The sequence below is a fragment of the Equus przewalskii genome, chromosome 9, assembly GCF_037783145.1.
Source record: "Equus przewalskii isolate Varuska chromosome 9, EquPr2, whole genome shotgun sequence".
Taxonomy (NCBI): domain Eukaryota; kingdom Metazoa; phylum Chordata; class Mammalia; order Perissodactyla; family Equidae; genus Equus; species Equus przewalskii.
In genome coordinates, this window is record NC_091839.1 from 3,046,664 (window position 1) to 3,070,426 (window position 23,763).

Consider the following 23,763-nt stretch of genomic DNA (forward strand, 5'->3'; position numbering starts at 1 on the left):
CTCCATATGCTTATTAGCTTTTTGGGTTTCCCCTTCTGTAAATTGCCTGTTCATACGTCTTTCCCATTTTTCTATCAGGTTGCTGTCTATCTATCTGTTTTGTAGTCTTGATACAAGTTCCTCGTCAATTTCAGACATTGTGAATATCTTTTGCACTCAGTCCTCTGTCTGCTGACTGTTATGTTCTAGATATAGCAGACATATGACAATGAGAGATGCCACCAGGTCTGTGCCTTAATTGCCCTAAGCACTTTAAAGCTGTTCTCAAAAACATTTTCTTACATTTTTATACAGTTTTCTGATTTGAAATATATGTGCGTAAGTATGAGTTTATTTAACTATTAAAGCAAAAACCTTTCAAGATGCCTATTATCACCCTCTGCACTCATCACACAACCTGGTAAATGAAGGTCTGGCTAGTTGAAGTAACCTGTCCAAGGTCACACAGCTCTTACATGCCATCACAAAAGACATGGGCTCCAATCTCCAGGGGACAGTGGACTAGGGCTGAGGCAGAGTAAGGACAGCCATCGAGTCAGGGAACGACCTAGGAGAGGAGGTGGGGTGTGTCCAAGTGACTCAGCCTGAGGGCTGGGGGGCTGGGGCAAGCCCCACTTCTACCCCAGCTCCAGGCTTTGGGTGAGTAATTTCTCCTTGTTTGGACCTCAATTTCCTTACCTATAAAATGAACTCAATTTTAATAATGAAGATGACCTCTCAAAGGAATCATGAAGGTTAAAAGAGGCAATGAATGTAAACTGGGGAGCATTTTTATCCTACAAATCTAAGGAATCAGTTCATCTGGGGAAAGATCTTGAGTAGAAGATTTCAAGTTCAGCTCAAGTCCTGAAAGGCTGTGTGGCCTTAGGAAAACCCCTTCACCTCTCTGGGCCTCCAGTTGCTCTTTAAGGGCTCTTCCAGCCTCCAGATCCTGTTGAACCTGAGACGGCACTAGAGGCTATTCCCAGGAAAAGGGCAGGTGTCTACGTGTGTGTGTGTGTGACAATGCATGTGTGCACATGCGTGTACATACATCTCTGTGTGCATGTGCTTGTGTGTGCATGTCTGTGAGTGTGTTTGTGTTCATGAATGTATGTATATGAGCAGACGTACATTTCGGCACATCTAAGTGTGTGCACATGTGAGTGTGTGCATGTGTGTTTTGATCATGTACATATGTGTATGCTTTCTTGTGTGTGTGTGTGCACACTTGTATATGTGTGTGGAGAGGGTGTGTGGCAAAATCTTGTTTCCGAGAGTCTTTTTCCTGAATCCCTCTGATTACAGGCCAAGCCCATTCCTCCCAGCTTGGACAATTAGAGCTCCATCCCTCACTGCTCCGGGCGCTGGAGGAGGGTGCGGAGGGCCATTCGCGGGGGCCAGTGCAACGGAACGGGCCAGAGCGGAATGGAAAGATGGGCCCGCGTTCTTGCATCCTTGTTTTTCCCACCCTCACAACCACGTGATGAGTCCCAGGTCAGGCCGGTGGAAGACGGAGAAGGAGCCGGGAGGGCAGGAGCGAACAAAGCCCAGAGCAGGAGCGCCCGAGCCTGGGGAGCGGCCTGAGGACGACCCTTGTGGCCTCTGGTTACCCTTCACTGCGCACAGCCCCAGGAGCAGCCCTCTCAGCACCCGGTGCACGCCCAGCCACAGAGACCACCGCCGTGGGTGTTGGGCTGTGTGTGCATGTGTGTGTGTATGTGTGTGTGGCTGCTGCATGGCACGGGGCGCTGGGCACACGGTCTTTGCTGCACAGGAAAGGGTAAGGTTGAGGGCCAGGCTGCCTGGTCTGGCTGCATCTAGGCTCTGATGGGCATCGGCCATCACTTCTTCTCCTCTGGCCGCCAGGGCTCTGCCATTGGCCTGTTCCTGCTGTGACAGAACTTCCAGAGCCACCCGGGCCTGGCAGTTTGTCACCACTAAAAGCCTCATATCCCGGCTCCCCCTGCACTATTAATCTCGGAAAAACGCACTGTCAAACCTAATGAAAAAGGAGAAGCCACCAAGGAGAAGGTGTCCACACCTCGGGCTGACAGTTGTCAGGCAGGCCGGCAGCAGCGTCCTGCCGGGCAGAACTGGATGGAGAGAAGCAGTGGGAAGTGCCTGGGGAGACGGGCAATGGGGACTCAGGGCCTGGGGCGAGGGGTGAGCCTCGGCCGCTGACAGCTGGTGGCCCAGCGGCGGCGTGGCAGGAAGGAGAAGCGAGGACAGGAGGCTTGGGGCCTGGAGGGGACATTTCCAGGCCCATGGGGAAGCAGGACACTCCCAAGGAGAAGAGCCTCCTGACCAGAGTTCTCACTGTGGCTGAAACTTCCGGAAGAGGAAGGGTCTGGCAGCTGGCAGCTGAGGTCCTGACCCCGCCCTTCCCGCTGGTCCCTCAGAGAGCATGTCCAAGGGACAGGACTGAGCTCTAATCGGAGGACACGCAGTGGCAGGCCTCAGGCTTAAGCCAGCCCACGAGAAGCTTTCATTTGGTCTATAGAATGTTTACATTTTTTTTGAATTTATTATAAAATTTGAAATTGGGGTATTCCATGTAAAGAATCAGATTTACAATTTCTCTTGAAAAATTTTAAAAATCTGGGCATAGGGGGCAGATTCCCATGTGGTGGCTGTCAGCCACAGTGAAGAGTCCCGACGGGGGGCGTGAGCCTACCTGCAACCCTGGACCCCGGCAGTCCCAGCCACCGGTCAGGTCCCTGCCAGCCATGCGCCGGTGTCGCCAGCGGCCATTGGAGGTCTCGATTATCTGGCAGCACCCACAGAGCAGTCTTCCCTGCCCTGCGGCCTCCCACTCTCTTTCTGTTCATTCTCAGCTTCGTGTTGATGCTTGAGGGCAAGTTGGGCTTCCTCTACAGGAAAAGCGGATGGAATACCTTTCGACCTTCCTGTCACAGCTCTCTTCTGTCCCCTTCTCACGGGAGGACTAGTTCCCTCACTTCTTCAGCCAGCATTGCCACCCACAAGATTCCCCCTGAAGGTGCCAATGAGCCCGAAGGTCGCAAGTTAGTCTCCCACCCCACTGCCCCTTGTAAATTGCCCAGCAGGAGATTAAGGGCACGGAGCACTTTCAACAGTCAGTTGGTTGATCCTGTCGGCAAGGGGGTCCTGGGTATCCTCTACCTGTGCGCCCAGGTGGGGCCCTGAGGAGAAACGGGGCCCCAAGGCTCAGAGCAAGGCAGGCCCGAGGCTGCGAGAGAGCTCTCCAGCTCAGAGAAGTGCAGAGGAAGCTGGAGTCAATCGGGAAGGCTTCCTGCAGGAGGAAGAGCTTGAGCTGGGCTGGCCAGCAGGTGGTACCGTGGGTGGTTAAGAGCACGGGTGCTGTGGATTTGATCTTTCAGCCTCCAGCGTTGCGACTTTGGGCATGTCCTTTAGGCCTTGGAAATGAGGATGCTGATGGTGTCTATACCCTTTCCAGCCAGCAGCCAGGCCCACCTGCTACAACTCACGGCTGCAGTGTCTTTCCTCCCTTGTTCGTCATGACTGTTTGGAATGAGTCCTTCCCCCGACCCCTCACAGCGGGTCCTCTCTGTTCTGTGTGCCGGTGGTTTTCAGCCTTTGGGACTCAATGCAAGCCACATAGGAGGTGACCAAGAAACATTTTTTGTTTGGCTGAAAACTGGGGAGGCATTGTAAGGGTTAGTGTGGAGGCCAAGGCCATTTCTAAGTAGGTGAGATGGAGGAATGAATCAGCAAGATGTCAGCTACAGGGTGAAAAGTGAAATATTCAGCTAAGGTGGTTTTACACTATTTCTCCTACTTCCCTATGCCCCAAAGCCACTCTCCTCCATTTGGGAGGGAGGCCTGTGGTGCTTGGGGCATGAGAAGTAGCTAAGAGTTCTACCAACCATATATCAGGCAAAAGCATACCCTAGACTGAGGAAAGCCGGGCAGGAGAAAGTGAGCTAAGGATCAGAGTGGTCCCCAAGCTGAATAAGGATCAGCAAAGCTGCACCATAATTTGAAAAGTACGTCAACGTGAATGCTAGCCTCATCGTTAGCCTCGTGTCCTTGTTGGCTGGGGGGCGGGGGGAGGGGGTGTCCTCCCTCTCGGCTCCTGTTCCCTCCCCCATTACCAGGAGGGAAGACCAGAAGGGAGGGCATCCCCCAGTCCATGGCGCCCGGGGTGGGGTTTCTTCCTTTGGGGCCTGTTGGGTATTCCAGGGGGCTTGAAGGGCCCTTTATCCTCACAGGGATGAGTATGGGGCGACGGGAATAGATATTATATAGTCCCTGGCTGGATCCAGAGCAGCATCAACCGACAGCACCCTCTGAAGGTCCGGGCAGGCCTGAGGTGTTGGCACAGCATTTTAACATCCGGAGGCGTGCTTGGGGGTGTCATTTCCCCAGCTTCTCTGAGTCTGCCCTTTCCGCGGGCGCAGAGGCATTTTCCATTGCAGTGACCTTCTCCAGCCATATTTCATGACTTGTGGGCAGTCCTCTCCTCAGAGTTTTGAGCTGTGGCCACGTCTGCACCCCCAGCATCCACGCTCACACCTCTCGAGAGTGCCAGGGCCTGGCCAGACAGAAGGGGCTCTGGCAGCATGAAGCACTTTCTGCTCATCGGCCTGAGGATGCTCGGGAGGCCCCTGACTGAAAGCCTTGTTCCCTGAGATTTCTTCTACCAGGTGCATCTCTCCCAGGAGCCCAGAGCACCAACACTCGGCAAGGAGCCGAGAGGAGCTGAACCGTGCTTGAGGCCAGGCCATACCCTCTCTATGCGTGTACCCCAGAGCACCGGGACAGAGTCGGCTCGGAAAAGGAGTTCAACAGCTGCTCGCACAAAAGATACATCAGTTGGCGAAACAGCCTTGGACCGAGGCTACTGGCGTGTTTGGAGAATGGGCGTTTGCGCGGTGGTCAGGCGGTGAGGAGGCGTGAGTGTGGCCACAGAGAACGCATCAGCACGTTGGGGTCCTTGAGTCTCCACGTCAGGCCCGTTGGGGCCGCTGCAGCCACTCCACAGGGCTGGGGGGCAAAAAGGGGAAGAAAGGAAGGAAGCGGCAAGAGAGGGAGGCAGGAAGAAATAAAAGACTTTTTGAATAATAGAGATAGAGAGCTAGGTGCAATGTGAAATCTAAATATATATTTTACAAAACACAAAAAGGAAAAACTCATAGGTTTGCAGGCAGGTTTGCCGTTCCATTCGCGCCCCTTCCCTACCATCTGTCGTGCTGAAGTGGCGCTGTCCCACCTGGGCCTGGGGGCAGCCTGGAGGAACCTGTGCTCTGCTGTGGCTCCTACCAGAGCTCGGGAACGTGCAGCGGCAAAAATCGTTTTTCTCTGCCCTGTTTTCCACAGAGAGGACTATGGACACCTCTGGCTAACCCCATGGTGTGGATCATGTGGCCCAGGTCTCAAATTCTCTCTCTCCTCGCCTATGTTGCCTCGCAGAGTTAAAAATCCCTCTGGACAGCACCCCCGAGGTGGGGGGTGGCCATTTGTCATTTTTATGGGTTTCACACTTTGTTGTCCTCTCCTGTTCTGGACCCCGTGCTCACGAGGCTGACTCCAGAAAGCTGCGTGTGGTGAGTGTAGACAAAGGCGGCGTGGTGGTTTCCTTAGTAACCTGAGCTCGCTGGGGAGGCAGACAGGCTGGGAAGGCAGGGTTTTCACGTGGGCGGATTGGGGACGGATGGCCCCTTCACCTTGGTGCTGGGACGGGCACTGGCCGACCACGCTCAGGAAAATCTCACAGAGCAGGAATCAGAGTGACACCAACGCCACCTCTGTGGAGAGGGGGAGCCTCACCCTGTGTCTGTAGCTACATGGACCGTCAGGCCCTTCAGTCAGTTCAGAGGGAAAACGTCCCGTTGGTCTGGTCAGGAACCATCATTTAAACAACTCAGATTCAAACCCCTCCTCTCCTCGCCGTGCTGTAGACACAACACCTCACAGCTGCTCCAACCAAGGGCACCACATGTTCACTGGACCCTGTAGTCTGTCGAGGGCAGTGACTCCCAAGCCTGGGCAGGCAGCAACAGCCCCTGGAGGGCTGGCCCACCCCCAGGGCGTTGATTCCAGAGGTCCAGGGAGGCCTGAGAACGAGCATTTCTAACAAGGGCCCAGGTGGTGCTGATGCTGCTAGGCTGGGCACCACAGAGCCCGGGCCAGGCTGGACGTCGCCCCGCTTTTGCGTCTCCACCTGCTCTTCCTCCTCTCCCAGCTGGCCAGACCAGGCAGTTTTGTGGAAGGAAGGGATTGCTCAGGCTTTCCCTGCTCTCCGGCTGCTCCTCTGAGTCTTCACTCCGGCTGGGGCTTTCCTTCTGTCTCTTGATCTCTCTTTGAACAAGCGTGCTCATTCCCAAGACGGCACACACACTCCACAAACTTCTCCTGTTGACTCTCCTGTCTAACGAGGTCCGGAGGGGCCGACTGGAAAAGGTTTGGATGATCCCAAAGAAGGCAGCTGAGTGAAGCGCCACGTCACCTGGAGGAGGACAACGGGCTGGGACAGGGAGGAGCGCCCCGGCACGCCAGCTGAGCTCGCGGGAGGCTGGCCCGGGCAGGGTGGGCACGAAGGCGGGAGCCAGAGCAGCAGAGACGAGCGCGCCGTGTCCTGCGAGGGAGTTCGAGTCCACAGCCAGGAGCGGAGGGAAAATCACCAAGGTCAAAATTACCCCCAAACGATCTCTTAGATCCGAAAGCTGAGGTCTGAGGAAGCTTCAGAACCACGTGCCCAGCACAGGCCACTCTGAGACCCATCCCATCACTGCGACAGTGGGCAGAACCTCCTGCTCACTCTACTTAACTGTAGGCTTTTGCTGTTAATTTTTTACTTATTTTTTTTCATGTACGTTGTATAGATAGTTAAATTTTCATAATTTCTTCTTGCACAAGATACAGCTTCACTAAATTCACCTTTGGGGAGGGAATCATACAGCATATTGTGAAAAGCTGGCACTTTGGAAAGTAAAAGGGCGCACACTTAGTTGTTACGGGACAACAGGCAGAACTGGGTCTGTGCCGGGTCAACCAGGATTTTGGTCCCTCCGTCTCGAGGAGCTGTAGAAAATGCCATCCCAGCTTCCAGAAGGATGATGAAGATGGAAGGAACTGGGGCAGCCCACCACTGCTGGTCACATGGTACACTGCCTTCCTGGGCAGGTCACACAGTACACAGTAGACGGAAGACCCCTCAGACACCAGACTGGGAGGGGCCTGGGGCTGCAACCCACGATGCCGATTGAGTAGCTAAGCTGAGGAGTACTCCTGGAAAGGCAGGGTGCTCCTGGCCTCCTTGCCATCTCTCCTAGGAACTTCTTCCAGGACTCTGGCAACTCACTTCACCTCACTGGGGTCAGAGTCCTCGTCCCTAAGATGGGAGTGTCAGTTCTCTAGTATCTTGGAGGTGTTGGGAGCATCATGCTCATGTGCTGGAATCCAATGGTACAACAATGGTTTGACTTAGAAAGAGGTCAGCAAACTGTGTCCTGTGGTCAAATCTGGCCCCTCACTTCTTTTTGTAAATAAAGTTTTATTGGAACACAGCCACGCTCATCAGTTTCTGTCTTGTCTATAGTTGCTTTCGTGCTTATAGTGGCAGAGTCGAGTAGTTGCAACAGAGACCGTACACATGTAAAGCCTAAAATATTTACTCTCTGGCCCTTTATAGACGAAGTTTACCTAGTCTTGCTTTAGAAGAAAGACAGACAACAATAAATCAGATTCAGGAGTTTCCATGTTGGAATATGATGCTGACTCAGTTCTGATGACCTTCTCTGGCATTTTTCCTGATGCTAAAAAAACCATAATTTTTGAAATTTTTAGAAATTTTTCTTCTTCTAATTTTACTAGGAAAAATAAAAGTGTCTTCGATTTTGCCACCCAGAGGCTTCTACTGCCAACAATTTGATATATTTCCATCCAGTCTTTATTTTATGTATTTTTTAATAAAATTGAGATCACAAAATTTTGTATCTTACTTTGTACAGGTTATATCATAAAAATGTTTTCTTTTTGATTGATTTTTATTTATTTATTTATTTTTGCTGAGGAAGATTAGCCCTGAGCTAACATCTGTTGCCAATCTTCCTCTTTTTCTGCCTGAGGAAGATTAGCCTTGGGCTAACATCTGTGCCAATCTTCCTCTATTTTGCATGTGGGATGCCGCCACAGTGTAGCTAACAAATGATGTAGGTCTGTGCCCGGGATCCGAACACGCCACCCAGGCTGCCAAAACAGAGTGTGCAGAACTTAACTACTACGCCACGGGGCCAGCCCCTGAAGTTTCTTTTTAGCCAGCAAGATGGACCCCTGCATAAAATTCCGTTTTATGAGTGTATCATGAGTTATTTACTTATTCTCATGTTGCTCAACATTAAGTCTTTCGTATTTCTGCTTGTCATTGCCACCTTTATGCAGAGAACATCTTTGTGCATTCATTGTTGTGCTCTTTACAGGTTCTTTCCTTAGGAGAGATTCCTGGAACAGGCATCACCATGTCAATGAAATGACCGTCTCAACCCCAAAGATGGTCACGTCACCTCATTCCTCAACTCACTGAAGAGAGAAAATCAGGAAGTGAACATGAGACTGCATCCTGCCGACTTCTCACTCCAGGGACCTGTAGCCAAGGTCTCAGCAAGCCCCAGGGGAGGGCGGGAAGGCCTGCTTCCTGTTCACCATGAGGGTCTTTGTCCTGGGAGCTGCACAGAACATGCTGGCATGACTGGTGCTCAGGCCTCCCAAACAAAAAGCAAAAGACCAGCGAGAAATGAACCATGTCTGGGTCTTCAGAAACCAAGGCAGCCTTCTGGGCCCACGTTCTGGAAGGTCAGAGGATCGGAAACCCAGGCTCCTCACGCCGACTGTGGTGCCCCATCTTGGAGCACGTGGGTCCTCCACCTGCCCTCCTCCCCACCTGCCCTGGAGTCAGAAGGTGCACACCCTTGAGCCTAATGCGGTAAATGCTTATTATCCTATGAGCTCGTTTGTAGCACAAGGCACCTACGACAATCCCACTCCTTATGCAAAATTGCCAATTTATGGCAACAGCCCTTGTTTAGAAAACAAGGCTATCCAAACACTATAATTACAGCGCGCACCGGCAGCCAGAGTTCCCTGCATTAATGCACAGGCTCCAGATACATTCGTCAAATAGAGTTTTTTTCCCTTTGCCTTCTTCGCCGGGTACTTTTAAGTTCAGGGACAGAGAACATGTCTTCATTAGAAACATTAACATTCACAGGCTGTAGTAAATTTTGACAGTGAAAAGGTCTCTGTAACCTTTAGTTGTGCAGAAATTTACTTCCCAAGAAAATTACATCTGGCACTGTCTTAATTAATGCTAGCTTTCTTTTCTGAAAATTGTGGGCTTGTCAGTAAAAAAGGCAGAAAAACCTGAATTTAAAAGGCTGGACACAAAAGACGCGGAGAAATAAAGCTCGGCGAGATTTCATAATATTGCTCTGTTTTTGTTCTACAGTAAGGAGATGAAAAGATCTCATTTGATTTTGCCAAATGCAGCAACATACATGTAATGTAGAATTGATTTGCATTTTCTCTCTTTTGTCTCTGAGTTTTATCATGTAAAGCGTGCCTGGGAAGGTATTCTATTTTAACAGCAATAGGTCAAATAAAATCTATACCTACGAGGAGAGAAAATAATGTATGACTTCATTTTTCTAGCCCTTCTCTAACTGCTCGTATTCATGGCAGCTCACGGGAGGGACCGTGGCTGTGTTTTCTCACGTGAATTTGGGTTATCTGACGTTGCCTTCTCCTGGTTTGAAAGGGGTTCGAAATGGGATGAGCGAGCTTGGCTTCACGTATACGTGGCTCGGACTTCTATTTTGACAGTGGGATCCTTTTGCCTTCCTTGGTGTTTCGAGGCTCATTTATGCTCATTTCCCCCTCAGTTGGCTTTCTTTTGGATTTCCCAGCATCACCCTGGCTCCAGCTCGAGGAAGAAGCCTCACATACACAGTCCCAGGTAGTTCTCTCCCTCAGCACATGCGTCGCGTCACAGTGACATGAAAAATACTTTAGAAAATGTTTGTTTTGCTGGGTGTGGAGGAGGTCAGTGCAGAACTGAGAGAAGGCATCAGTCTTCCAGAAGCTCTTTCACAGTCCAGACCGCGCTGGACTCTGATCACGGGGGAGAGAGGTGACTTGCCCCAAGTCACACAGCTGAGCTGGGGCTCACGTCTGAGCCTCCTGGCTCTGTCCTCACGACCACGCAGCACTCTCCAGGCCCATGTTCCTGAAGGACCCTCAGCTGTCCCCCTGTACTGCGAAGCCTAAGACAACGGCGAGGTGGCTGCTGGTCTGGGTTTGGGTCCACTGCCTCCCAGGCCATGGAGCAGGACCACTGCGGGAACTTGAGGTGACCTTAGTGGTACCAGCCAGTGTCTGGTCACAACACACTGCCCGGTGAGGAAGGGGTCCCCTCAGTCCTTCTGAGGTCAGGGAGGACGGCTCTCTGTGGTTCCAGCACATCTTGACCGCCTCTGTGACACTGGACTCTCTCCCCTTTTAACAGAGACAGCAGGCCTCAGGCTTCCTCAAACTTCCATCTTGAGCTAGAATTTAATTACATGGCTTTGTTTCCATTATAAGTTTTTTTTATGGTTATTCCATATTTATGGTAAGTGCTATTAGTTTTCTATTCATGGTAATGATATAAAGCTTCCTTTAAAAATTAAATCCATTTAAGTAAAAAAGGAATGAATATAAATTAAATAAAAGTATTGAGTAAAAGAGAGCACCAGTGGTTCCCGGGTGTGGCCAGAAACGGTGGTCCATGAGGGCCCGAACTTCAAGTTGGGTGGAAGTTGCTTCAGGAGGAGGGGAGGAACTGAGGGGCTGGTTTGGAGAATTTCTGTTCCGGGCCCCAGGGCTTCCCTCAACCTTCCTGGAGCTCTTCACAGGCAGGGACCCATCACACACAACTTACTCGTGTTTATCAAATGACTAGCTGCCTCCTCTCCCTCCCTTAATAACTCGCCGGAAGCGTGCTGGAGAGACACCCCTCCTCCCCACACCTAATGATCCTCCCGCTGCTCCCTGACAGCCTGATGGGAGGCAATATTTTAAGATAAAAGGATTATTAAAATAGTGCACGTGCTGGAGGAACACTCCAATGTGCTTCTTTATCTGACTTGTTGTCGAGTGCCATATAATTTAATAAATTATAACATATTTATAAATAACACCTCGGGTTAATGTCCTCACACATTTTTCACAACTCAGCATCATGCGCTGAACAAGTGGGCAAGTTGGGGAGAAAGGGTCTGGAACGCAGAGAGACAAGGAAGGGTGCTCAGGAGCGCTGGGTGGCAGTGAGTTTCCCTTGCAAAGTTCAGGCACTTGTCCAGGGTTACCCGTGTGCAGAGGGGAGGCTGAGCCCTAAGGGGTCCATGAGGGGCCAGTGGGAGTCCAGGGACGCTTTGCAGGAGGCTTTGCAGGCTGTGGCAACGATGGGGTCAGAGGTGGCCAATGGGGGTTCAGGAGAGATCCATGGGGGACCCATGGGGCCAGTAGGGGTCTCTGGTGGTCAGTGAGGGTCCCTGTGGAGCCACAGGGGTCATGCACTATGGGGGGCAGTAGGAGATTTTTGGTAACGGTAGGGATATATGGGGGCAGTACGGGTCTGGGCAGGGCTCTGGGGGGCCCTCGGGGTCATGGGGAGCCACAGCTGTGGGACAGGAGGGATGGTTCAGGGCTCTGGGGGGGCCCATGTCCAGACTTCCAGCAGCTGACCAGCCGAGGATGTCCAGAGGCCTCGCCTCCCCTCCATGCCCCCAGGACCTCTGACTGCTGGCTTACCGTCGATCTCTCAGAGCCCTACCTGCCTGGCCTGTAACTGCTTAGGAAATTAAACACTGTCAATTTGAGAAATCAGAGATAAAACCAGGAAAGAGAAAATTTAAAGATCTGAGAGGAGCCAGTTACTAACGGGAGACTCAGCTCTGAGAGTTCTGAACGTGAAGACCTTGAGACTAGCGCGTCTCAAATTTTCCCGTGCACGCAGGCCAACTGGGGTTCCTGTGGCAAGGCAGGCTGCAATCTAGCAGGGCTGGAGCGGGGCGGGAGTCTGCATTTTATCTGAGAGACAGGACTGCAGACAACTTGGTGCTCATGGCCTGAAAATGGAGGCGGCAGACCCACGGGCAGAGAGCAGCCCTGTCCTGGAATTGAAGGCACGGACCTCCCCACACGGCAGGGAAGCAACGCACTGACAGTCACACAAGGTAGGTGGGGGCTGCGCAGCCACAAGCCCACCCTCCCTGCCCCTCTCACCCCAGTGCCTCAGCTTCCCTGCAGGAGTTTAGGCAAGAGGTTCTTAGAGCTATTCTGGGGTCCAGTTTCCCATAACAGAACCTTTAGCAGTTGGCTTTAATATGTTTAGATGTCTCAGGCTTGGTGTGAATTGAGGGAACTCCCATCTCAAAATACCTTCCTCACTTCCTGCCAAGTTGCCTGAAATGCCACCATTAGTATGGCATTCCTTTGGGGACAAAGGGGCTCCCTTGCACGGTGTAACCCTGTGGAGAGAGGCAGCCAGCCGGGGTGTCTCATCAGATTGTCCTCGCTCCCTGCAGGGCAGGAACAGAGTGAGGCTGCAGGGGACAGAGGTCAGGCCTCAGAGTCACATGCTGTCCTTTCCCCCGGGTTATCTCCAGCAAGCCCACTCTGCCAAGACAAAGGCCTCTGGCTCCCCCGGTCACCTGGTGGGAGACAATGCTGCCACTCCGGGGTGAGGAAAACCTGTGTGCAGCCTCACAGCTCCGCGACCCCCGCACTTGGGTCTGAGAGAGGCGAGCCTCAGTGGATGGTTGTTGCCGCAGCATCCGGAGCCCAGGACCTGCGGGCAAATGTTTTCCCAGCAGTGTCCTCTGGGCCCTTCACGGATATTGTCATTTCTCTGTGGCAACGCAAAGAGCGCCGTCCTGGGGCTCCCCGGCCCCTCTGGACCTTCACAGATTCGGTCTGTCCAGCCCCCAGGTGCAAAGAGTCCCGGGGACGGTGAGCACCCCTTGCGCCTTGACCGTGAGAGCTGTCTCCCTGCTCCCGCGTCCCCTGAGGACTGGGGGCCACACGCTGCGGAACCCAGGCCAGGCAGTGCACCCAGCAGAGGGCCCCGTGGATGTTCCTAGGAATTGGGGACCCCTGGAGTGCAGGGCCTGGAAAGCCCCCTTCAGATCATACAGACACAGGCTTTGAACTTGAGATCCATGGAGCTCCGCGCGCGGGTGGATGGATCCGAAGGGGCCTTGCAGCCCACGACACTGACATGAAATATCCTGAGTGCACTGCATTTCCAACTTCATCACATTCTCCAAAGCGCTGTAGATGCTAAAACAAATCAAACAAAATAAAACCCCTTTAATTTGCAGGCAGTATGGAGTGAAGACTGAAGAGAGGGGAGACGTGTCTGGGTTCACACAGCCGGCCTCTTCCAAAGCTTTCTCCATACTGACTTCACCCTCGAGGCCCCTTTCGGACACATGCCATTTTCTGAGACGAGGGAAGGAAGTCCGATTCTCCCCCGGGAACCTGGGGCTCCTGGGCGGGACAAGAACCCCAGCCTGTGGAACAGACCCGCCCTCTGGCCCCTCATCCCTACCCAGCGTCCCTGATGAGCAGGGAGCCTGAGCCTCCTGGGACTCGCCAGCCTTCCCATCGCGGTCCCGCCTTGGGCTGCCTCCCCGCTGCTGCTGCGTGTACCCCCTCACCTGCTTCCCGGGACACCTGTCCGGGGGCGGCCCTGCGCCGGTTCATTCAGCTGCTCTCCCGCGCAAGCATCATCTCTGCCCGGCGCTGAGCCGCAGGGAGGCTGGAGGGAAGCAATATATTACCACGTTCTTTGCCTAACAATTGGTAACACATGACACTTGTATTTGCCCCAAGATAATGTACAAATATGTTTTACAGGGTTTCCTAATGATAATCATGATATTTCATTCTTCTTGCCCTTCTAATAACGATAACAGTCGAGCATTATTTTTTTTTTTAACTGTTCTCAGTGAGTGTGACATTCAGTTCAGAGAATCGAATGTCAGCAAGAAATCCATACCATCCCTGAAGCTGGGAGAAGCCCCTTCCGTTTATTTTTAGGTCGCAGGAGAACCAAGTGATCTCACCTTATTATTTTTTTCCTCCTTAGGAAGGTGTTTGGCATTCCGCACCTTTCTGATGTTTGTGTCATGGGGCGGAGGTTTAGTCAACCTTTTTGCAAGCCAACCTAATCAGAGGGTGGCAGCTTGACAGACAAAGGGCTACTGTCGCCTGTGGGTGGGGGGCGTGGGGGGAGGGGATTCCCTGAGGAAGGGCGCCTTTCAAAGCGGCTTTATGCCGAGTGAGGACTTACACCGAGTGAGGACCCGGGACCCGAAACGAAAAAATCGGATAATTAGTAGATAGAACAAACACTTTAAGGTTCCATGCAGACGGTAGGTAGAAACCTGTTTCTTTTTTCTTTTCTCGTGCCTATGTGTTTTTTGTTCATCCGTCCCCTCCACCATTAGGGAACCCTATCTTTAGTGATAAACAGCAGCCAGCAGTCTGTACATTTGTTATTAGTAAACAGCCATGGCAGGCATGCTGAATGCTACTTTTGTGCTCTTCTCCAAAAACTGCATAGGAAATGAGGATTGATCAAAAACCAGAAAAGCAAAATAGAGATATAACCATGATAAAATTGGAAATGATAGAAACTTAAGTTAGGAGAGGATTTTCATCTCTGTTCTCAAATTTCTTAGTTTTAAACTAAAGCATAATTCCTCAAATTAAGCTCTTTGGATATATTGATTTTTTTCCTCTTTTTCTGGGAGTGGCCAAACTCTAGGTAAAGCTTCTTTTGGTCAACAAGCGGTGAGATTCCAGCTCACGCTGAGGTCCCCTGGCAAGGCAGGTCCTGGCCGTCGGGGGCGATAATGGTGGCCTAGACAGAAGCCTGGGATCTGATTATTCAAGGAGCCAAGTATTTTTGTTGATGAGCGAGATGAAACCCTCTGAGAGCAAAATCAATCTTTTGCAGAGGCCCCGAGCATTGATCCCGGGCACATTGACAGGCTCAGGCTGCTCAGCTGTTTGGAATGACCACACGAAGTGAGCAAGTTGTTAGAGTTTCAGAGTTTTGGTATTTATTGGCAACCCTCGTGCTCATATGATTAATCACACATTCGAAATACGCGCGCCATGGAAATTGACTGCGACGCAGCAGAAACAAAGTTTTCAGTTATCCTGGTATAATAAATTGAAGCTATATCCCTAAGCAGAATTGTCTTCAAGCTTCCAATTTGCCTTGTTAAAAGTGTTGTTTATACAGTAGTTAGCAAAAACGCAAGTAATTACGTACAGAATTCCTTCTAAGCAATTCTTTATTTCCCCCCATTCTTTATTGGTTTTCCATCTTCATTACCCAATATTTTGGTTGATCTCAGCAGAAACCGACTGGTGAGATGTGGCCAGGCCGTGAGCCTTGGTGACTTCTGAGATTCACAGAGAGCATCCGGTCAAGGGGACGAGGCCAGCCAGGCCTCACACAGGCAGGCTGGGGGCCTTCCGCCAGCTACGGGCCGTGTTTACAAGGACGAGGCAGGAACGGCTGATGTGATGTAGTTTATTTCATAAAATAATATTTACCTCTGGAGCAGATTTCTATTTATTTATTTATTTATTTACCTTTGAGCAGGAGCCCGGTTTTGTACACACATCGTGGCGTAGCCCGCCACAGCTGTTTTGGTTCTGCTGCAACCGGCGGGACTTTATTTCATAAATATCATCTGAGTCGGAAATACAGCTTTCGGAATGCAAATTATGTTTAAGTGAGTAAACATCTTGGTGGCTGTGCGGCCCGAGCACAGGAGGGGAGTGGAGGCAGCTCGTCCGTGGAGAGCCTGTTCTGGCTCCAGGTGGAGGGTGGGCCTGCTGGAAGGTTCCAGCTGGAGAGGGAACTGGGTGAGAGCAGCGCTCAGGGGAAGCCGTCCCGGCAGAACCCCAGCCTCCCAGAGGCTCCTGCTGGCTCTCCCTGGAACAGAGACCTCATCCATATCTATCAGGAGAGGCCTAATTATAGACCTCAGAGATTTTAATGGCACAGGGAAATTTAAATGCAGTGGAAAATATGAATATTCCTAAGCCAGCAGTCAAAATACGAAATGATTGGCTTCAGAATCAATGAATTATAATTTCAGAGCGCGTCCTCAAAGGGGGAGCCTCTCCTTCCTGGGAAGAGTTCTGTACACGCGGGCGTGTTATAATGAACTTCACTGCTCTGTTGTGCTCGGCATGGCCCTGCTTCCCCGGTGCTGCCGCCTGGGCCGGCCAGCCGGTGCCCACACGCTCTATGCAGATGGCAGGAGGTCACAGAGACACTGCGGGGTCCTGGTGGGCAGCAGGCAGCTAGCATCCAGCAGGCACCCTTGAATCCCAGCTCCGGCTCTCTGGATGCCCATGGAGCTGGGTTTCAAGTGCTGGGGGCACAGGCTCTTTGTCTGCACCCTCCCCTCAGAAACCTGCCTCACTCTCCGGCGCCGGAGTCCCACCTCGCAAAGCCACACTGTCCTTTTAACTGAAGCCTTTCCCAGCAGGCGCATCCAGCGTGTCCTTTGGGGGACTCGCCCTTCCCAGCCTCAGGCACCCTGTCCACTGGCTTCTTTTGCTTCCAAGAGCATCCCTTTATCTTTACCTGTGGAGGAAACAGGGATGTGCCCCAGCTGCTGTCCATGCAGCCCTCAAACTGGAGAGTCATCCCATAAATCCTGTTTTATTTTATGGACAAATAAATGCTGAGGTAAAATATTCCAGGACCGTAGCTTGAATACTTGCCACAGCAGCGGTGCTGTAATAACCACGGTGACATTAATTTACTGCATTGTGCCGTGGGAAGAAGGAAGAAGGAGGGAGAGGGGCATTAAAAGAGAAAAATGACTTTCCTTCGAATTTATTGGGATTGGCCTCCCTCATTTTCAGCCATCATTAGTTGATTAGGCCCTGATGACAGTGTGGACAATTGTGCTGGATCGGTTGGCGGAGAGACGCCCTAAAGGTACGCTGTTAATTGAGATGATGTTCATCTGGTAGTTACTGAACAGAACTGCAGACGGGGAAATTGGTGGTTAGTGTGGTGGAACAGAGCGGGGCCGGTCGGTGGCCAGGGGCGTGGGCTGCGCTGGGAGGGTTTGTTTCCCACCCGCTCCCACGAGACGGCGGCAGCTGGAACCTGGGTCACTTCATCTCTCTTCTGAGCTCTGCTGATGGACCTGTCAAGAGGGGATAAAGTGAGCTTGCCTTTTATCCCAGGAGCGCTCTCCAGCTGCTGCCGAGCAGCGACCACCAGGAAGGTTCCTCCTAATCCTGGGCTTTGAAGATTGAGGCTGAGTCCATGCCTCCTTCCTCCTTGAGGCCCTGCCCCTGCCCTGCCCCAGCAGTGGATGGATATGGAGGCTGTAATCCCAGAGGGCTCCCAAACCAGAGCTGAGAGCAGAAGCCCCAGGATTCCCAGGCAGCCAGACCCTTGCTACCCTTGATGCTGTAGACAGTCTTTCCTTCCAGGAACAGAGAGGGGAGTTCCATCAGCATCGGTGGCCATGGCCTGTCCACACGGAGGTCCCAGCCTGGGCAGAGTGGAGGCTGAATTGCATGTCCACAAGCTCCATTGGCAGTGGTCTTGGCCATTTCTAGCCAGCAGGAAGGATTGTTCCAGCTGTGTGACCTCTGCTTTCTAGACAGTTTTAGAGACCTATTGTCACTGTCCCTAGGGATGGAGAATTGCCTCCCACAGGTATATGGGAGAAGGGTTGGCACCTGACTTTTTTTGAGTGATTTAGTGAGACCAGATACTTTCCAAGGCACTTGACCTCCATTATCAGGTTTAATATCCTCATACCCCAGTTAACTTCATTTAGGGTAGAGGAACTGAAGCTCAGAGCAACGAGCCTGCCCAGCGCCCCCCGCCTGCGGGAGCTGCTGGCTGCAGGAGGTCCGGGTCAGACGGCCTGGCCTGGATCTGGCTGCGCCTCCTACTGCCCTGTGATCTCGGACGGTGCTTGACATCTCTCAGCCTCGGTTCACTCATCAAAAACAGAAATAAGTACGAGAGACCATGCCATGGGCTGAATATTTGTTCCTAACACTTATTGCTGTAGTTGTGGTTGCAAGGAGCTGTCAGCGCTCTTTCTTCGAGTTCACGTCCCAAGGAGCGGGAGGGAACTTAAGACTTCAGCTCCTGATCACGTGAAGAGAAGCACTTTCTCACTCACTCACCTCCACCCACCACGCCTGTCATGTCTGGACAACCATACAGATGCTCAGGCCTGAAGGGTGACAAATCCACTCACACAATACAGCTTGCTAAGTGGCAGTGGCCTTTTATTCCCTGACATCTTTCCAGACCCTTGAAGGGATTAGAACTGGATTAGTTTGAGATGAGCCTGGCTGTGCCGTTATCACCTGTTTATAGGATAATGACCTTATCTAGTTTGGCCCATAAGGGCCTCCTTACATAGGAGCTTTGTTCTCTTTGATCCTGAGGGTTGCAGGCAACATATCTTTAAATCTAAACAAACCCACTGAAGCCTCGAGATAAGTGGCCAAAACATCCAGTGGGAAGAAAGGAGATTTCCTCTTCTCTTCCTGCCCAGTGCCAATAGTAATTTTAAAATTGCGTGCCCTTACTCCGAACTTAAAACTCACCTTGCCGTTTTCAACACTGGCCCTCCCATTTCTCCTTTCACACATGTGCGGCGCTTTAAAGCTTGCGGAGGTTTTAGCCACTTGTGAACTCAGTTGGAGGGACCACAGTCTGTGAGTTGGGCAGGGTGGGTCAACTGCCCATTATGCAGGCGAAGGCACAAAGCACACGCTCAAGGAAGTCCAGGGTCTGGCCGGCACTTACGTGGTTTTTAAGACCGGAGCTGAGATTAAACCCAGCTCATCTGGAAAAATCCAGCCCTCATTTCATTGTCATTCATTGCCATCAAGGACCTGCCCTCTCTGCCCAAAGGACTTTCTGGGAAGCCCATCCTCAGTACTCTTCCCAGCAAACATCTGTTTAGACAGAGGTTCCCAGAGGTCCTTGGTGAAGGCCCCTTCCAAAGCTCCCCTCACATCCACCATACTTGTATTTTTAACCATCTGTATTGAGGTATAATTCACAGGTAGTATGACCTGTTTTAAGTGTGCCAGCCCTTTGCTGAGTTTTGGAAAATGCATACAGCTGTGTAACTACCGCAACAATCAGAATTTAGGACATTTCCCTCTCTCCTCAAATTCCTTCATGCCCCCTGCATTCAATCTCCTTACCCCTTCTGCAGCCCTGACCACCACTGATCTGTCACTATTGTTTTGCTTTTTCTAGAATTTCATGTAAAAGGAATCAGGCAGTATGGTTTCATTGGTTTCTTTCTTTCTGCTGCAGCATAGTATTCCACTGTACGGATGTATCACAGTTTTTCTGTTCACCGGTTGTGGACATTTAAGAAGTTTCCAGTTTGACGCCATTATGAATAAAGCCGCTGTGAAGTCTTTTTGTCATCCTATGATGTCACTGATTTCGGTTAAATATCCAGGAGTGGGATTGCTGGGTCACACGGTAAATGTAGAGTCAATTTATAAGAAACTGCCTGTTTTGCAAAATGGCTGTATTCCTACCAGTAATGTATGAGAGTTCCAGTCGCCCCACATCCTCCCCAAAATTTGGCATTACCAGTCTTTCTACGTTTACCTTCTTGTGTGTTTACAGTAGTAGCTCAATGTGGCCATATTTGCATTTCCCTAAAGACTAATGATGTTGGGCATCTGCCCATGTGCTGAAGACTTGACATGCCTACGACTTTTCCTGGTGAAGGGTCTGTTCAAATCTTTCACCCATTTTTAAACTGGGTTGCTTGTCTTCTGATATTTGATTTGGAGCAGTGCTGTATACATTTTAGATACAGGTTCTTTTTCAGATGTACTTAGCAAATATTTTCTCCCAGCCTGTAGCTTGTCTTTTCACTTTCTTTACTGTGTCTTTCAAGGGGCAAAAGTTTTTAATTTGAGTAAGTCCTGCTTATCAGTTTTTTTCTGTTATGGTTTGTGATTTTTATGTCTTATCTAAGAAATTTTTGCCTAGCCCAAGGGCACAGAGATTTTTCTGCTCTATTTTCCTCTGGAAGTGTTAATTTTTGCATATAGTTTGAGGTAAGAGATGAGGTTTACATTTTCCATATGGATGTACAGTTATTTCAGCAGGAGTTATTGTAAAGATTCTTTCCCCATTGAATAACCTTGGTGCCTTTGTGAATACCCAATTGACTATATATGTGTGGTTCCACTTCTGAACTTTCTATTCTATTCCATTAATCTATCTGTTTATACCGATACCATATTATCTTAATTACTGTGGCTTTATATTCTTCTTAAGATGTAGTAAAGTTCTCCAACTTTATTTTTGTGTTATTTTTACTTTTATAGGGCCTTTGCATTTCCATATAAATTTTAGACTCAGCTTGTCAATTTTTACATTAAGCTCACAGAGATTTTGGTTGGAATTTTGTTGAATCCATAGATCAATTTGAAAAGAAGTGAGATATTATTAATAATATTGAGTTTCCCAATCCTTAAACATGGTATACCCCTCAATTTATAAGTCTTTTCTACTTTATCTCAGCAATAATTTGTAGTTTCAGTGTGTAAGTCTTACACAGTGTTCATTTTATCCCTAACTAATATTGTACCATTATAAATGATATGTTAAAGTTTTTGCTTCATTAATGTTTGCTTTGTATTTTTATATATGGACCTTCTTTTCTGCTCATCGTGGACTCATTTATTAATTCTATCTTATTTTGTAGACTTCTTGGAGTTTCTTCATTGGTTATCTTATTATCTGTATGCCTTTTATTTCCTTTTCTTTACTTATTGTACTGGATGGGACCTTTAGTACAAGTTGAATAAAAGCAATGAAAAGAAATATCCTTATCTTCTTCCTAATCTTGGGGCCAGCTTTCAACCTTTTATTGTTAAGTTTGATGTTAGCTGCAGACTTTTCATAGATGCCCTTAATGGGGCTGAGGAAGTTTCCTTATATTCTTAGTCTGCTAAGTTTTTTTATCATGAACTGGTGTTGAATTCTGGCAAACACTTTTCTGCAACTGTTGAGACAATTGCAATCAGTTCTGCTCTAGCACAATACGTGTGTTTCTAAAAAGCACCATGCTGTTCAAAATCTTGCAAGGAAAACCGCAGTGCTCATAGGAAAATTGGGAGACACCTAGAAACTTCATCAGAGATACACACAAAAAGATGGGAACATAATGAAAATGGTAGCACTGTTTTACATGTGTTAAATGACTAAGGAACACATAAATACTACACTAAACATGGTATGGTACCTTGAAAAAGACCTAAACTTTGCTTGTGGAAACAGGTATCAGAAGATACCCACTTATGAGTCAAGAGCCAATGAGTTATGAGTAGTGGGAAGTGGCTTATGCATCAATGGGAAGTGGCAGGAGGAAGGTTACCTGAAATTGGATGGGGGAGGACGGCTGTGGCTCATGACACACTTGGTCAGCTATAGTCTGTAGATGCTTGAGGGGTACACCTGGCACTTTCTGCATATCCCTACGTGGCTCATTTCAGCCAGATGCAGTTTTAATCTAGTGTTTTTCAGAAACAAAAGTGTGCATAAACAAACATAAAATTCACATTATGTTCAAATTGTTCCCTAAGATATCAGAAGCGTTATAGCAGAACTGACTATATAACTTTTTTCTTTTTTTTTTTTAAGTTTGTTAAAAAGGTGAATTGCATTCATTAGTTTTTTTTTTTTTAAAGATTTTATTTTTTCCTTTTTCTCCCCAAAGCCCCCCGGTACATAGTTGTATCTTCTTCGTTGTGGGTCCTTCTAGTTGTGGCATGTGGGACGCTGCCTCAGCGTGGCCCGATGAGTAGTGCCATGTCCGCGCCCAGGATTCGAACCAACGAAACACTGGGCCGCCTGCAGTGGAGCGCGGGAACTCAACCACTCGGCCATGGGGCCAGCCCCGCATTCATTAGTTTTTGAATGTTAAACCAGTCTACCATTTCTTGGATAATCCCCATTTACTCATAATGTATTATTATGTTCGTACTTTGGTGGATTTGATTTGCTAAAATTTTGTTAAAGATTTTTGCATGCACATTTATGAGGTGTATGAATGTATAGTTCTCTTTTACGATACTGTCTTTGCCTGGCTCTGACATCAGGTTAATGCTGGGCATGTAAAACAAGTTGGGACGTGTGCCTCCTGCTGTATTTCTGGACCGTTTGTGCAGAATTGATATTGCTTATCCTGTAAATGGATGGTAGAATTCATCATTGAAGTCACCTGGGCTTGAGGTTTTCTTTGTCAGAAGCATTTAAATTATGAATTCAAGCCCCTTACTAGAAACAGGACTATTGGGGTTATCTATTTCTTCTTGAGCATGCTTTGGTAGTTTGCGTCTTTCAAGGGATTTGTCAATTCCATGTAAGTTGTTGAATTTACTGACACACAGTTATTCATATTATCCCCCTATTCTCCTTTTAATGCCTGTGGGATATGTATTAATGTCCCTACTGACTCCTGATTTTGGTAATTTATGTGTATCTCGCTTTTTATTGATTGATTGGTCTGTCCAGAGCTTTACCAATTTTATTGATCCATTAAAAACCAAGATTTTACCTTCATAGATTTCCTCAGTTGTTTTTCTGTTTCTATTTCATTTATGTCTAATCTTTATTATTTCCTTTCTTCCTGCTTACTTTGGGTGTCAATTGTTTTTCTTTTTCTAATTTCTTCAAGCACAGATCAAATCATTGATTTTAGTCCTTTCTTCTTTTCAAATACAAGTATTCAATATCATACACTTCCCTCAGTCACTGTGTTGCCTGTAACCCACATATTTTGATATGTTTTCTTTTCATTCGGTTCATAATATTTTCAGGCCATAGTATTTTCCTATCCCTCTTGTGATTTCTTCTTTGACCCATGGGTTATTTAGAAGCACGTTGTTTAATTGTCAAATATTTTTGGATTTTCCAGATACCTTTATGTTATTGATTTCTAGTTTAGTTCCTGTGGTCAGAGAACATACTCTTTATCATTTTAATTCTTTTAAGCTTTTATGACCCAGAATATAGACTCTCTTGGTGAATATCCCACAAGCACTTGAAAAATGTGTATTCTACTGTTTTGGGGTGTTCTCTAAATGTCATCTAGTTTTGATTGATTGACAGTGGGTGTTGGAAAATGTTTTACTGGATTCCTGGAGGGGAAAAGCCTTGATTTGTAGCGTTTGATAACTTCTTTGGTCTAAATACTCCCATCATAGCCAAATTTAAGGTACCAACGTGATGCCATTGCGTGCAGAGTTGGGGAAGATGCACGCAGAACCCTTTCCCTAGTCAGTGCAAGCTGGCTCAAGCACTGTGATAATTCTGCAGAGCTGCAACATTTTGCAAAGTATCTTCTATATTTTACCGATTTTTTTTTGATCTGCCTGTTCTTTCAATTACTGAGAGATGGGTGTTGAAATTTCCAAAATACTTGTCAGGATTTCCATTTCTCTTTTCAGTTCTTTCTTTTTTTGTTTTACTGTATTTAAAACTTTATTAAATGTATACACATTATGAAATTTACCTCTTTAACCCTAGCGATATTTCTTATTTTGAAGGCTACTTTGATATTAACACAGCTACTACAGCTTTTCCTTTGATTGATGGTTACATGGTAAAGCATTTTTCATCCTTTTACTTTTTCAAAAAACATTTAGTTTGGAAAAATTTTAGATTTACAGAAGGGTTGAAAA